The sequence below is a fragment of the Carassius carassius genome, chromosome 27, assembly GCF_963082965.1.
Source record: "Carassius carassius chromosome 27, fCarCar2.1, whole genome shotgun sequence".
In the NCBI taxonomy this organism is placed as follows: domain Eukaryota; kingdom Metazoa; phylum Chordata; class Actinopteri; order Cypriniformes; family Cyprinidae; genus Carassius; species Carassius carassius.
In genome coordinates this window covers 31,540,821-31,558,509 of record NC_081781.1, presented here as the reverse complement: position 1 = coordinate 31,558,509, position 17,689 = coordinate 31,540,821, and the positions used below count along the sequence as shown (strand labels likewise).

Sequence of the window (17,689 nt, the reverse complement as noted above, 5' to 3'; positions counted from 1 at the left end):
ATTCAAGCACAAGGCGCAAAGACAATAAAAAAGCACTTCCCTTTCTCATGAGAAGTTTGGATACGTAAGATTCGAAGGCGTGTCGGCGATTTGGCTGCATTGAACAGGATCCAAGTTCCGCACCGACAGGGCGGTCCAGGTCATCCGAACCGTCAGGAGAGTAAGTTTCACTTCAGTTAAATCCAAGTTCGATGTGTGATGGACTGGTTCCTTATAGAACGTTAGCGATGAACAGAAAACGGCCAGTGTAGATTAGTCCCAGCACAGTGCCTGTAAACCACTTGCCGTGTTCGCCTTCCAGATTAACTGTCTATTTACAAATCAAAGACAGTAACCTAATTTACTCGAAGCAAATCCAATGATTCAGAGACAGCACCATCAAGAGACAATAACATTGATGACAATCACACAGACAGAGACAGAAATGTAGATGGTTTGGGACATGCTGCCATCTTGGTTTATTTTATTTTTTGTGTTGTGTATTTTATTTTATATGTGTGAGCTATACATCAACATTTCCGACTGAGATCCAGGGGGCGCCGTAGAGCCCCTGTGCCACGCCCGGGTCCCAGACTCTGCGGGCTCCTAAAATCCACATATTCCAAGGTGTGTGCAAATATTCAAGAGTTTTTGAGTATGTTAAGGACCCCAAAAGCCCCCACAACTTTGACGAAAAATATGAATACTAAACCCTGAATAGCCAACTTCCTGTTGGGCGGAGCCTATGACATGCAGTACGAAAGTTGTTTGGTTTGATGAGCTCTACATGTGTACCGAGTTTCATGTGTCTATGTGCAAGTATGTATGATATATGGCCCTCAGTATTCCAGGGGGCGCTGTAGAGCCCCTGTGCCACGCACGTGTATCAGTCTCTGCCCGGCCCTAATGGCCGCAGGTTCCAAGGTGTGTGCCAATTTTCAAGAGTTTTCGAGCATGTTAAGGGCCCCAAAAGCCCCCGAAACCTTGAAGAAAAATAATAATAATAATAATAATAATAATAATAATAATAATAATAATAATAATAACAAATAATCCTAAGGAAAACAATAGGGCTCTTGCCCTCCAGGCTTGAGCCCTAATAATCCTAAGGAAAACAATAGGGCTCTCGCCCTCCAGGTTTGAGCCCTAATAATAATAAACGGAGCAATTCCAATAGGGTCCTCGCACTGCAGTGCTCGGGCCCTAATTAACAGAAGAAGAAGAATGAGCTTTAATGCTAGGTATGTTTATATGAGGAATTTGTTTTTATGGCAGAAGCTTCCGCAGTGCAACAGAGTGACAGCGATAGAACAAAAACACAGATAATAAAATAATAATATTATTATTATTAATAAATTATGTATAAATAATTTATTAATAAATACAAAATAATATTAATACAAATATTAATAATTACAAAAATATTTAGGCTACTGATATTATTTGAAAATAAACTGTAACAGTTCTTTATGGAACCTTATTTATAAAGGTTTCTATTTAGAACAAAAAAAAAAAAAAATGGTTCTGCTATTTTTAAAACTCGAAGAACCCAATTTGGTACTGTTTAGAACATTTTACCAGGGAAACTTTGGAGGATGTTGTTGAAAAAACAGATTATACAATGTTTTCAATAAAATATTGGCATAATGTTCCACAATAATAAGGAAGAACTTTCTTTCAGCCACATTAGGAAAATGCTATGAGGATATCGTTTTGAGGACTGAGATGACAAAATGTTCTTGAAAAAAAAAAGAACTTTATAGTAATGTGACATGTTAATAAAGCTAAAACATTACTAAAATGGCTGCCTTGAGTGGTAAGTCAGTTAAATTCCAGGGTCTCGATTGCAAAATGCATTTGATATCTGTTGCCGAACGTGTTACAGGAGACGACAAGCGCTGATTGGGCCACGTTTAAATTCACCAATCACTGCATACTTTTCTTGTGACGTAAGGTAATTTGAAATCGACGAAATGCGCGAACACCAAACGGTTGTTGAAGATATTGATGTACAGTGTGCGTGGTCGGAATCGTCTTATTTGACAGAACTTAATTGAGTACGGACGGAGTTTTTCCACACTTCAAACGCGGCGGAATCGGGTACAGAGGTGCTGGAGGATGCTTTACTCGCGGGTACAGTGCGTGACCTTAACAACAAACCTGTGTCCAGGTCAGGTCAGCGGAACTCTCCCTTCCACAATAATTACCTGTAACGTTACATTTCTTTATGGCCTTTTCAGTTTACATATTTATTTTTATCCTTTGCGTATTTGCATACACAAAAATCAGTTTCAATCTAGGATGACACGATTCTTCTTCATCTTTTTTTTTAATATATATATACTTTTAGTGTTTCACATGCACATTTGTTATAGCGGTATATCTTTAAGTATTGGGGCTGGATCTTACTTTCTTGAAATTATATGACCGTTGCATTAATTTTGGATGCTGCTTTTTAATAACAGCTAGATTTGTTTTAATCCAGAACCCAAACTGCCTGCTTGAAGATGAACACGGATGATGCAATAAAAGTCTTCATTTACAACAAAGGTACTGTAACGTTAATTTGTTTCTACTTTCTAGGTAACGTTAATATTGGTAACATTTTATTTTAGAGTTCAGCTCTCACTTTTAACTTTTTGCTTATTAGCTTGCATATTAATAGTACAGGTGCATCTAAATAAATTAGAATGTCAAGGAAAAGTACATTTATTTCAGTAATTCAACTCGTGTATTAAATAAATTCAATGCACACAGACTGCAGTAGTCTACGTCTTTGGTTCTTTTAATTGTGATGATTTTGGCTCACATTTACTAAAAACCCACCAATTCACTGTCTCAGCAAATTAGAATACTTCATAAAACCAATAATAATAATAATAAAAAAAAAAATCTAGTCAATTGTTGGCCTTCTGGAAAGTATGTTCATTTACTGTACATGTACTCAATACTTGGTAGGAGCTTCTTTTGCTTTAATTACTGCCTCAGTTCAGCGTGGCGTGGAGGTGATCAGTTTGTGGCACTGCTGAGGTGGTATGGAAGCCCAGGTTTCTTAGACAGTGGCCTTCAGCTCATCTGCATTTTTTGGTCTCTTGTTTCTCATCTTCTTCTTGACAATAGCCCATAGATTCTCTCTGGGGTTCAGGTCTGGTGAGTTCTCTGGCCAGTCAAGCACACCAACACAACTTTTGGTGCTTTTGGCAGTGTGAGCAGGTGCCAAATCCTGTTGGAAAATGAAATCGTCATCTTCAAAAAGCTGGTCAGCAGAAGGAAGCATGAAGTGCTACAAAATTTCTTGGTAAACAGGTGCAGTGACTTTGGTTTTCAAAAAAACACAATGGACCAACACCAGCAGATGACATTGCACCCAAATCATCAAGCAGCTTGAGCTATGAGCTTCCCCAGCCTTCCTCCAGACTCTAGGACCTTGGTTTCCAAAAAAAAATACAAAACTTGCTCTCATCTGAAAAGAGGACTTTAGACCACTGAGCAACAGTTCAGTTCTTCTTATCTTTAGCCCAGGTAAGATGCCTCTGACATTGTCTGTGGTACAGGAGTGGCTTAACAAGAGGAAAACGACAACTGTAGCCAAATTCCTTGACACTTCTGTGTGTGGTGGCTCTTGATGCCTTGACCCCAGCCTCAGTCCATTCCTTGTGAAATTCTCTAAAATTCTTGAATCCAGTTTGCTTGACAGTCCTCATAAGGCCGCGGTTCTCTTGGTTGGTTGTGCATCTTTTTTTCCCCCACACTTTTTTGTTCCACTCAACTTTCGGTTAACATGCTTGGATACAGCACTCTGTGAACAGCCAGCTTATTGGCAATTGATTTTTGTGATTTACACTCCTTGTAAAAGGTGTCAATGATTGTCTTCTGGACAACTGTCAGATCAGCAGTCTTCCCCATGATTGTGTAGTCTAGTGAACCAAACTGAGAGACCATTTTGAAGGCTCAGGAAACCTTTGCAGGTGTTTTGAGTTGATTAGCTGATTGCCATGTTATCATATTCTGATTTGTTGAGAGTGAATTGGTGGGTTTTTGTTAAATGTGAACCAAAATCATCACAATTAAAAGAACCAAAGACTTAGACTACTTCAGTCTGTGTGCATTGAATTTATTTAATACACGAGTTTCACAATTTGGGCCGAAATACTGAAATAAATGAACTTTTCCAAAACATTCTAATTTGAGATCCACCTGACCTGTATAACAATAAAACATTGTTACAATGTTTCATGATAACAAAGAAAGAACATTCTCTCAGCCACATTAGGGGAACATTATAGTAACATCACTGAGGCCTGAGATAGTGTATTATTGTTGTTATTATTATTATTATTTTATCAAACTTTCTTGTAATGTGACATAATAACAAATCTAGAACATTTTACCTGCAAAATTTTAGGGATGTTTTGAGGATGTTGTTGAGGTACCCGGTTATACAATATTGTCAATAATACATCTTCATCGTCTTCATATTCTAATTTGTTGAGATCGTAAATTGGTGGGTTTTTGTTAAAAGTGAACCAAAATCATCAACATTAAAAGAACCACAGACTTAAACTACTTCAGTTTGTGTACAACAAATTTATTTTAATACACGAGTTTCACAATTTGTGTTGAATTACTAAAATAAATGAACTTTTCCTCGACATTCTAATTTATTGAGAAGCACCTGTATATTGCTTGTTCATAGGGGTGGGCGATATGGAAAAAAAATTTTTTCAGAAATATCACGATTCACGATTTTATCACAATTCTTTGTCATGTTGGTTTTACTATTTTGCAAGTTGTCTGAGAATTACATCCAAACAAATTTCCCTATATAAAGACAAATCCTTTCAATGTAACAGAAAAAAAAGAATGGCAGATATTTAGGCCAAGGAGGGCAAGGATAATTAATTTTGTTATTTTTTAATAACAAGGATAAAAGAATGACAAGGATATAAATTACAACTAAACATGACATAAAAAAAAAACAAAGTGCTTTATTTTCAGGTGCAATAGGTGCATTTAGCAGGACCATTCAAGAAATTAAATGAACAAATATAAAAATAAAATACTATATGAACCGATTCCTAAAGCAACTGTATTCAATTTCTCCAGTCAAGAGCAGTGAGTGATTTTATTTATGTTCTTCTCTTTGTGTTTTGTTTTATTTGACAGGCTTTAGCGCATGCCCTTTGGGTGTTTGCGGCGCTCAGAAAAAGCACAGGTCAGACCAGCACGTGAATGAAACATTCAAAAGAACACGCTTAGCACATGAGTAACTTTACTGCTGAGCTAACACTGCTGTGAATGCATGTGGCATTGTACAGCCGATATGACGGAGGCTCCAGAACTGCAGCTGATAGAATGTGCACTGTAGCACGATACCACGATATTTCTTCAAAAGCAGATCGTGGAGACATTTTTATCATACACGATCCAAAATTGTCATATCGCACACTCCTAGTTGTTCATTAGTATTTTAAGGGATACTCCACCCTAAAATGACATTTTTGTAATTAATCACTTACCCCATGTCGTTCCAAACTCGTAAAAGCTCCAGTTGTCTTCAGAACACAATTTAAGATATTTTGGATGAAAACCTGGAGGCTTGAGACTGTCCCATAGACTGCCAAGTACATAACCATGTCAAGGTCCATAAAAGTTATGAAATGTGTCTTCAGAATACTCCATCTGCCATCAGAAGTGCAATCTGAGTTATATGAAGCGACAAGAATACTTTTTGTAAGCGAAGAAAACAAAAATGACTTTATTCAGCAGTTCCTTTGTCAATCGTCTCCTCTGTGTCACTCCAGATCACTGTATGCTCTTTTGTGTCCTCTGCGCCACAAGGATGCGCTGTTTCTACTTGTATTTAGCTTCACCCAAAAATGAAAATTCAGTCATTAATTACTCATTCTAGTTTTGTTCCAAACCCGTAACTTCATTCATCTTCAGAACACATGCGGAGGCAAAGAATTGTTGAAGAAAGTGGCTTATTTTTTATTTTTTTTGTGCACAAAAAGTATTCTCTTAGCTTCGTAAATTTATGATTGAACTAGGGATGTAACGGTACGTGTATTCGTACCGGACCGTTTCGGTACAGGGCTTTTGGTACGGTGCACGTGTGTACCGAATGACTGAATGCAATATTTTGTTTGCGGAACATAAGTACATTTTCGTGTTTCCAAATGAACATATTTAGTGGCAGAAGTCTCCGCGTTCAGCACAAATCCCGCCCTGCAGCTGATTCAAAGCCGGTTACACACTGCTGCGTGGCGTGAGTGTGGCGTTTCTGCTGCGTGTTAGTTGCGTGACGGCTGCTTCGTGTTTTCTGTGTCTTTACACACTAGAATCGTGTCTGACGCGGCGCTGGCGCGCTGCTGCTACTGTAGGTGACATAGAGGGAGACCGTCGACAGACCAGATTCTTGTCTTCACTACAGCAATATCTATACTTCATGTTGAGCATAAATATAAAGCCTACTGATAAAGGACACCGTCAACAGTATTGACGGCAAAATAGACAATGTTTGACAGGTGCAATATGTCAGTGTGTCACTGGCCTAAGGTTTTCAAAAGGCATCACGCGAGTGTGAACATCACTACAACTAGGAAAAAAAAGGTTGTAATTCAAACTTTCAAATTAAATATGAGCAGGCCTACAAGCTGGGATTGGTAATGCTGCACTGTAATCATAGTTATTTATTTATATTTTTCATTATATTTTATTATATGATATTGGTTTGAGACTGAGAGTATTTTATTTAGTGGATAACTTTGCAGCAGTATTTTATTTCTTATTCTTTTTTTATTTTATCTATATATTATTAAGAATTATTTTAAAAAAAGAGTGTAAACAAATTGTAAAAAAAAGTTTATAGTAATAAACAACCTGGAGTTTAATGTTTGCATTTCTTTCCCTTACTGTACCGAAAATGAACCGAACCGTGACTTTAAAACCGAGGTACGCACCGAACCGTGATTTTTGCGTACCGTTACACCCCTAGATTGAACCTGGACCATTTTAACAATGTCCTTACTATGTTTGTGTGCCTTGATCGTGGTGGTAGTACCGTTGCTGTCTATGGAGGGTAAGAGAGTTCTGGGATTTCATTGGTGGCCGTGGGTTAAAATGAATCTTTTGATTGTCCTTTTTTTTTTTTTTTTTTTTTTTTTACATTCTGCACAAACAGAAATGAAATGTGTAACGCCACTCATAAAGAAATTCACAGAAACATACAGTAGGTGGCCATCCTATCTGGGGCTTACCGCCGCGTGTACCGCGGTGGTAACTGTAATTCAGTCGCGTGTTAAAATCATTCGCGAAACTACCGCCAGGTGGCGCAAAGGGACGGATTGCGAAATGAATGTAACTGTAAAATGAGATAAAAGAAGGAAGTAAAACAACAATAACATTATGATATAACATTGTAACATTTAAAAAAAAAACATATTTTTTTTTTACAATTTGTTAATTTTTAAAATGTAGGATAGTCTTAGGCTACAGTCTACTAAACAAAAATTAAAAGAAGACCTTAACACAAAGGATCATATGCATGCTATTTTTATTAAACAGTAAAGTTTATATAAGGCCTATATATATATATATATATATATATATATATATATATATATATATATATATATATAAGCTAAATGTTTTAATTTCATTTTCATTTCGGTTCATTCTTGGTTTAAAAAAATCTTCAGGTTCCATATGCAGAGCGAAATGGGAACGGTCCAGCATTTAGCAATAATTAGTATTAACTCTGTTTCAAACTACCAGCATTTTTTAATTATGCCTTATGTGTGACCAAAAATTAAGTATTATTTGTTTCAGCTGTTTGATCGCGCTGGTGCCTCGCGTACATATTCACTGGAAACAGCAGTCCTTCACCAGACATTCGGCGTGAGCACTTTGACATATTGTTAATTATGATTTTTTTTTCTCGATACTGAAACGCACACAGCCTATTTACCTCATGAATAATAGTTAAGCTTCAAATGGGCAACATCACAAATATGGAAACGTTTGATTTCTCCCGATTGAGAAAGCCAAACCTTACCTTATGCTTAGCTTTAAATTATTATTATTATTATTTTTTTTTTGTTTTATTACTAAGCCTATATTATTATATACTGCAATTATATTTATCCATTAGAATTATATATTTTTAATTATTGTTTTGTTCTGATAAATTTGTTAAATTTAAAGGATTTGTTGTAAAATATTTTCTTATAGCCTATTTTTTTCCTCTCACAAACTCTGATTTATTTTTTAGCGTGTTTAAAAAAAACATGCAGCAAATGAAAATAGGTGATTGATCCGTTAAAATGAAACCTATACACGACTCATATTTTTTTTCCTTTGACAAACTTTATTTAATTTTTAGCGTGTTTAAAAAATAAAAAATAAAGAAAACATTCAGCAAATGAAAATAGGCGATTAATCCGTTAAAATGTGTTAAAAATGTGTTACTCTTGGTTAACAGTAATTATAATTATTTTACTCCAGAACAGAGCCTGGGACTAATCTAGGTTATCCATGGTTTTTTTTTTTTCATTGCATCTGGAAATGACTTTGTTCATTACATTCACTTCACGCGCTCTGGCGCAGATCAGCCTTCTGCAAAACTCAGCTGTGGACGATTTAAAAATGTTTGAAATAAAGCAGTGGTTCTCTACCCGCGGCCCGTGACGAATTCAAATGAGGCCCGAACCACATGCTGAATAAAATTTTTTTTTTTTATAATTTTCTAAGATTTTATTATTTACATCAATTAAAAAAAAATTATGCTACTAATGAAATATAAGCTATATCCTAATGTTTTTATGTGATTTTTTTTCTTCATATATTATTTTCAGACATGAGCACTAAGCATTTAACGAACACATACAAGCGCGCACTTTGGCAGACTTCAATTCAAATAGTCATCAACAGCCATTAGGTAAATTGCCTTTAAGGTAAAATTGCGCATCAGAATGGACACATTTGTTTTTTAAGGGAGAAAAAAAAGAAATTGAAAAAATGCCAGTGAATGAACATGTACAAACTGTGAATAGTCGCAGTATCAGTATTGAAGGAGAAGTGCTGGATTTTCGTTTTTTTTTTTTTTGCCCCGCAACCATACATGCCAACCCTCCCGATTTTTCCGGGAGACTCCCGAATTTCAAAGCCCCTCCCGAAAATCTCCCGGGCCGACCTTTCTCCCGATTTCCACCCGGACAACAATATTGCTACACCATCCGCCGTTTCAGACCGAACAATAATAAAGGTTACACCTCGAAGTCAAGCGCAGCAAATTCAGAACGGAAAAAGAAGCAGAAGAAGAAGGGGAAAAGGAAGAAAGAAGAGACATGGCGAATAAAAAGAGAAAATATGCCTGCAAATTCCTAACTGAATGGAAAAAAGAATTCACGTTCATCCAGGACAGCTCGAAGGGGAAGGGATATGCTGCCTGCAAACTGAATTTCACAGATGCTGCTCATAGCTACACTCCTTCAAGGGCTGTGCTACTGGCTGTGAAGCATTGCACCTTCAAATACAACCATCAGTAGAGGAGTGTTGTTGTTATTGTACATAATATGTATGTATAAATTATGTACAAATAAATGAATTATATTCTTCTTTACGTTTGTTTGTGTGTGTGATTATAAAGCCCCCCCCCCCCCTTTTGAATATCTCCCTAATTCTGAGGCCTCAAGGTTGGCAAGTATGCCCGCAACTCACTTGAAGAAGTTCAGATAAATGGAAACACCATACACTAACAATCCTTATCGTCATTGGAGAGTGTGTGCCGAGGCTCATGAGCAGACGACCGTGCGGACAGGTGCGCGTGGTCAGTAGGCTTCAAAAGCAAAATTGCACATGTGCAGGCAGAGTGAAGAAGCTCATTGCTACTCGAACCTGTGCAATCCGTCAGTAAAAGAATATAAAGACAGTCAGATATGCAATAGTTATGGGCAATTGCAGAGCGGACCATCAGCCTGCGAATTCAGAAGTATAAATTGAAGAAGTCTGCGTCCGCGCTGGCCGTGTCTGTGTCCGGATTGCTCATGCGGAAAGTATAAGGGGCTGTTTACACCTGGCCACTTCATGCGTTTTCTCAGATCGGATAGCTATCTGATTTATCAAAACGGTTCCATTTACACCTGGTCACATGAATGTGTTTTTGCGAAACGGATTTAAATCCGATCTTCAATTCCCGCGCTATATGCAGATTTAATGGAGTGCACGTCATCGAAAGCAACAGATATGAGCTGCATTTTATTGATCATCAGCTAAAATTTCAAAATCAAAGACCGCAATAAGAGAGAGCGGCAACAGCACTGGTAAGATAATTTCGTTTCTCTACTATTAATGATGATGATTGTGTGTTAAGCGTTCGCGACTTACTTTCACTTTGATTTGCGATAGTTTGCACGTTGGTTTAATGAATATATGCTCAGCTTTTCATCTGGTGGTGCGTGTTCCAGTAGCGTCGTCATATCTGGCTATAACATTACATATAGCCTATAACACGCCCTCACACATTTATTTTTTAGCATTTTGGGGAGGAGTACAATTTACATATGTGGTTTTAACAACCAGATGCATTTACACTTGTCTAGTTTTGTCTGGAATGCGGCCCAGACCACCTCCTGAAGTGGTTTGTGCGATCGGATTCAAATCCGTCTCAAATGCGTTTCGGAGGGCATTTACACCTGGTCTTTTCATGATCGGATAGCTATCCGATCTGAGAAAACGCATGAAGTGGCCAGGTGTAAACGGCCCCTAACACAGGCGTTACAATCGCAACTTCTTTGTGTTATTGCTTTCAAGCTGAATCTCACAAAATTGGTCCCGACAGCATCAGGTGTTTTATTTATGGGGAGTAGAATTGTTTATTTCAATGAATGTAATAGATTATATATCATAATAGTTAGGCTATAATATTATAAATCAGGTTGGCTTGTATTGCTGATGTAATATGTAAATTATATGCGTAGACTTGCACTTAGACCATAGTGCGGCCCGCTGGAAAAAAGGTTGAGAACCACTGATATAAAGGTTGCTGTCCCATTTTATACAGGAATTGTTCATTTTAAAAAATCGAATTATATTGTTAGTTCTAATTATATTGTTAACACAAGTTCATTTAGAACTGTTTTTTTTACTTATAAACTCCTTGAGAATTTAAAGTTAGTGTAATAGTATTTAAATTCAAGTTTAAAAAAAGGTTTTAATTGCTTAAATTATTTTTTTTATTAATTAATAATATGTTATCATGTTTGTTCTTGTAAAAAATACGTGTTTATTCTACAAGGGAAAAAATAAGGGACAATCCGAATATTTGTTTTGCTTTACCTATTTATGTAAGCTACAATTATTCAAATAATAATAATAATAATAAAATAATGTCATAAATAAAATACCATTGGCCTGAGTAATTTTGACCATTATAGAATTGTGACTTTAAAGATTAGTCATTTAGGTGGTAAAAATACTGTGAAATTAATAATGGCATAACATTTTAGAAATTAACAATGGCATTTTAGAGCAACTGAAGGTTTATGAAACATTAGCCAATAAAGCATTTTTTTAAACAACGGAACTTAAAGTTGTGAACTAAAATATTATTTCAACCATACAGTGTGAATAAATAAAATGCATAATTTTCATAACATTTCATTATTCATAAAATGCATAACGTTTCTGGTGTTTGGATTTGTAGGCTACTTCAATATAATGAGCTCCAAGTTTAAGAATAGCCCTAGGCTAGTTTCTCTCTCTCTTTCTCTCTCTCTCTCTCTCTCTCTCTCTGTTTAACAGCATTAGCTCAATGATATACGTCTTCCTCCCGTTAGAATTTTCCTGCCTTGCTAAATGTTGGGCTCATGCAGGGCCGGCGCCTGCCTATAGGCGAACTAGGCAGCTCAGCCAGGGCAGAGAGAGAGAAGGCGAGAGAGAGAATTATTAATTTATTTGTTTGTTTCACATTAGGTATAAATAAAATAAAAGCTATAAATAAAGAAAAAAACTTTACATTTCGAATAAAAATTCCCGCACGACAGCGCCCTATTAGTAGGTCTATATGCAAAATACTTTAATGTATATTCAAAAATGTCAAACCGAATAAATTTATCTGGTCATGAGTAATCGCCTCCGTGGAAGAGCGCTTTTCGCTGCTTCGAGACCATGGGCGCGTATTTGGACTTTTATATGACATCGCATCTCTCAAAGAAAAGGAGAATAGAATAGCCTAATTCTTCAGGATTGCTTAGGACTGGAAAAGGCCCTGACTCATGGAGACTCGCGAGATGTTGATGGGCATGAATTGTTTGAAGAGCTGACTGCTTTGGGCAGACACCTGGTTGCTGGATCTAAACCACTGGATGCGCTTAAATTCATCTGTGAAAAAGGGATGGAAAACAATTTTCCAAATGTTTTTGTAGCATTGAGAGTGCTTCTCACTCTCTCTGTCACTGTGAGCTGTGGAGAACGCAGTTTCTCAAAGCTTAAACTGATAAAAATGATCTCTGAAGTACAAGTTAAACTCGAGGACGCAATCAAAGCGTTTGCCGCAGCGAAAGCCCGACGCGCACGCTTCTGAAATGTAGGTGTGTGAATGTGTGTATCAGTCAAGAAAACAATCGAAAACTAAAAAGAGCTAAAAAGTTGAGTGCACATGTTTAGTTTTATTCTGTACACTATCTATTAGCCTATAAAACAGAATTTATACTTAGCTGTTGCATTGTGTAGGCTACCCTTTTCACCTTTTTGCAGAATGAAAAAAATTAAAAACTCTGAAAACATGCTTGCACGTTTTTATTTTAGTGTAATTTCATAGATTAAAGAAAAAATATTTACATGCATCTTAAGGATCCCTAACTGTGAATGTGAGGGGGGCGCCACGATCGTGCTCTGCCTAGAGCGGCATTTGAGCTTGCGCTGGCCCTGGGCTCATGATCAATAAGTTGTGTTCGCCTCAATCTGATTCAGTAAAGTCCAACCGCAGACAGAGAAGCTGCATCACTGAGCGCGCGGGACTCGCTGTGAGGCAGGAACAGAGGATTCCGCTTGGTCCTAAAGCCTCCCGCAAACATCCACGATCACAAATAACAATGATTTTCGTAAAATAATGATTAATTATTAATTGATGATTTGTTATTATCATTATGGTCTTGTGAAAATAATAATATGGGCTGCGAGAAAATTATGAATATAAAGAGTACTTCTGAGTGCAGGCATGTTTCAGCCCAGTAACACACCGTTCCTCAGAGCCAAAACACAGACCGAATTCTGTTCAGCTGGAGGGGGTTGGGTTTTGGGTAGTTATTCATGGATTGTGGGGGTCGAGATAAAAGTGTGAATTGCTCTTTCATATGGACAGAGGCTTTCACTTGCTGAACCGGTTTATATACGACTGTTGTTTTGGTTATATTCACAGTGCTGGCTCTCTCCGACGAGAGAAATGCAACATTCACACATTACACTATTCCTTTTCGTCTAAAAAACATTTCAAGCTTTCTGTAGATATATTTTTAATGTACCTATGTGAGACACCACGATATTATGTTAATTAAAAAATTATACATTCATTATCATGAAAAATTAAAGTAATGAGACGGCGCCTCCCTGTCATTAATGCACATTAATAATTTTTGCACAAACACTTGAATATGATCGAGCTTCTTATCACGAGTAAAATTCATGCCAACAGCCAACATATTTAGCTTGATCAGAAGGTTGACTGCAAGAGTACAGCGGGATGTTAAGAGTTTGTCTGTTTCTTTTACTGTTTATTTTCGGGTTAAAGCATGATATAAACAGATTCACACTCAATCGCTTTCGCAATAATGCGTACAAACAAATGTAATCTTACAATGCTACATTATCAGCATCTGATTTAGAAATCTTGAAGTTAATCGATCTGTTTAGATAAAAAAAAAAATTTTCATCACAAACAAAATTTTCACTTCCAACAAAAGACAACAGAACCCAGTGATGGATGCACTGGACACAATCCCCATCAGTGAACTGATGCTCGTTCTGTTTATGATGAAATGTTCTGACACTGTGTTCAGATGATTTGACACTATAGTGTGATGTCATCAAGTTTAGACACACTTTTCGCTGTGGGGCACAGATGACAACCCTCGCGTCCGGTGTAGACACAGACAGTGACTGCTCTATTTACAAACATAACGAGATGGAAATATAAACTAGAACAAATATGAACAGGTCCTCCGTCCATGACACTGACTCACTGCGGAGCTGCAGTTTTAATCTGAACAGCTCTTAAAGCTGAGTGGATGGTTAGATGCATGATGAAAGTGAAAGTGACGTGACATTCAGCCAAGTATGGTGACCCATACTCAGAATTTGTGCTCTGCATTTAACCCATCCGAAGTGCACACACACAGAGCAGTGAACACACACACACACTGTGAGCACACACCCGGAGCAGTGGGCAGCCATTTATGCTGCGGCGCCCGGGGAGCAGTTGGGGGTTTGATGCCTTGCTCAAGGGCACCTAAGTCGTGGTATTGAAGGTGGAGAGAGAACTGTACATGCACTCCCCCCACCCACAATTCCTGCCAGCCCGGGACTCGAACTCACAACCTTTCGATTGGGAGTCCGACTCTCTAACCATTAGGCCACGACTTCCCACGTGGGCTAGTATTAAAAAAAATAACAGTACTGTTTTTTTTATCATCTTGTTGCAGTTATAAATTTGACTGCTAAATAAATGATAAAGAACAAGCCTATATTAAAACTTGTTTTGTAAAATTTCTTCGTCATTTGAATATTGATTTAAAAATCAGTTTAAATCATAAATCAGATTTTTTTTTCTAAAATAAAAAAAAAACAGGGATTTTTTTTAGGCTATATGATATTACCCTACTTTAAAAACAGGTAAAGAAGGTTCCCTTTAAAATTACGTTAGTTGTCAATTACTAAAGCTTTTTTTTTACTTCGTGTGAATGTTGTTGATTATAATGAGAGAACTTGAGTTTAATTGTGAGGACGTTTTATTAATTCTTTAGAGTTTACTCGTGCCGGTTTAATTTTATTCGTTTCTTGTTTTAGGCAAATTAGGCCTAAATAACGGGAACGACATTATACAGTGCTTCACATTTAAACATGCAACAATTTCTTAATCAGTTTATGGACAAATGTCTTTTTCCCAATAAGTTAAAGGACAGGTAACGAATAACAAAAATGCATGTTATTTTATTAACCCTCTGGAGTCGATTAACCCGGATACGCGTTATGAGTCATTTTCTCCTGATAACCCCAAAAAAATAACTTAAATTACACTTTCAGTTTTAATCGTACAGATAAGAGCAATACATCAATCCAATCTGTAAAGGGTCTACTTTTTTTTTGGATACAGACATAATAACAATAAAACTTTGTGCATTTGTAATATAAAGATAACAAACAAGGTGTGCTGTCTGCAGCCTTTGTCTGCGCCGATCTTCATTTACAAACACGTCATTAAAATGAACTGTAACTCCGTGAATACTCAACGAAGAGACATGAGAGAGATATCTATGGAAAGCTTGACATTTCTACTTTTAAACTAAACAAGTGCCGCAGAAAACAGATATTCTGTGATAAAGTAATCCTTATATTGACATTTTGCATATTAATCCATGAAGCCAACCCCCCTAAAATAGGCTACCACTTTTAATGCTCCAATGCAAAGTAAACCACAATTTCTTTTGAATAATATAACGCATAATATAATATAAATAATACTTCACACCTTTTAAATGTGTCAAATCTAAGATATGGTTTAATACCATGTAGATTAGAGAAAATATAATCACAGGTTCAGGCACAGGCTTGACATCCTGCTTGAATTCGTTCTAAGAGATGCACATAACTTCATAAGTACCAAACTTTCGTCTGTGGATATTAAATATTAAATATTTTAACTACAGTGTTTTTCTTTCATTTTCCCTGACTGAAGCCATCAAATCTAACACATCAGTGAGGCAAAACTGACGTCTATTAGTGAAAATGTGCTTTGATGCGCTTGTTTGATAACTTGTGGTTAAAGCGCCACTCAATGGTCAAAGGCTGCAAATGCACTTTATACCGCTGCCGCGGCGGTACGTGTGGCGGTAAAAAGGGCCTTTTGGATGTCTACTTAGTGTAGAAACATACTGAGGTAAAAATTAAATATGTTTAGTTTATTTCTAACATGCTGCATTTAAGTAACATACAATGACAAGGGAGCTATTTTGCTGAATATTTCTACGAGTGCAAATATTACCTAGATTTAGGTTAACAAACAAGAAAATTTTAGACAAATTATTGACTGTTTTGTTCTGTTTCACCAATGAGAATAGTTCCAAAGGAAGATGACAGCAGAAGTATTTCTCATTACTGTGTTTTGAACCAACCAATCAGTGAATTCCCATCTTCTACTGGTGGTTTAATGTATTTTAAAAATTATTTTTTCCTCCGCATATCTTTTTTTTATTTTTTTTGTAGGCCTATTAAAAATGTATTGCAGTTGTAATTTGGCACTGCAAATTTAATTTGATTGGTAACAGCCCTATAGTGCATTTTTATTTCTTTTTTTTTGTTAACTAATAATTTGACTTTAAATATGATGCATATATTTTAATAAGATTTAAAAATATTGGCCTTTATTAAAGTAAATAAAATCCTGGAGTAAATGTATTTAAAAAAACTAAAAAAAGTTCAAGCCTCGGCTCAAGGTTCGGGCTTTTCAAGCCAATGTCAAGTTGTTGTATTCATGTTTAATTGATTACGTAGATGTGTTTTAAATTTATTGAAGCAGTATATATACTCATAAGGTGTCATATGCATACTTTCAATAAATTAGTCTTTTCATAGTTTGTGAAGACTAATTAGGCTGGGTAGTTCAGAAAGTTTTCAATATTGTTTGTGATCTTAAGATGTAATAGTTATTTGTATTCTTTCTGTTTACACTGTTGTATGCTCCTTTGTTATAGGCCATGAGGAAGAACTCTATCATGCACACAGTGAATAGAGCTCAGCGCTGCTAACTGGGAGAATAGCTGGAAAACTGGAGGAGGAGAACATTTGAACATACAGACAACTATATTATTTTTCTGCAAGAACCACAACAAGCAAAGACGATGAGCACTCTGAGCAAACAACAGTCAGACGCTTAATTATGCACTGCACTTTACTGAGTTCTACAACATGTGATGCTGAGTTAGATTTTGATTTTTTTTTTTCCTTCAGGTTAATAAAATTATATGTTTTAAGAATGTAATAGCTAAGAATTTAAGAATTTTGAGTGTTTTTTTTTTTAAAGAATGTTAGGGAATTATGTTCTAACAATGTTATCACTAAACATTTTTAGAATGTTTTTAAAGAATGTTAAACTATCTTTTGAGAGAATGTTCTGGGAACAAAAACAAAACTACCTGCTAAAACATTGTAAGAATGTTACAGCATACTGTTTTAACAGTGTTGTCACTAAACAATTTTGGAATTATTTTAGAGAATGTTATATCTTATAGGAAAATGTTCTGGGAACCAAAATAAAACTACCCGCTAAAAACTTTGTAAGAATGTTAGGGATTGATGTTCTAACAATGTTATCACTAAACATTTTCAGAATGTTTTTAGAGAATGTTATCCCAACCTTATGCAAGAACATTCTGGGAACTTAAATAAAACTACCCGCTAAAAACATTAATAGAACACTGCCTGATAATGTTATAAA

The 17,689-nt window shown here is 36.3% G+C and overlaps 1 long non-coding RNA gene across 2 annotated transcripts; it reads left to right on the top strand.

The window, feature by feature from the left end:
- The first annotated feature begins 1,982 nt into the window (after positions 1 to 1,982).
- LOC132107158 (uncharacterized) lies at positions 1,983 to 17,189 on the top strand. 2 transcript variants are annotated; one of them, XR_009424234.1, is made up of 4 exons: positions 1,983 to 2,149; positions 2,465 to 2,529; positions 16,322 to 16,394; positions 16,947 to 17,189. It is a non-coding gene; the product is annotated as an uncharacterized LOC132107158 (long non-coding RNA). The 2 variants fall into 2 exon arrangements; XR_009424235.1 differs by having other exon boundaries at positions 1,983 to 2,154.
- The last annotated feature ends 500 nt before the right edge of the window (positions 17,190 to 17,689 follow it).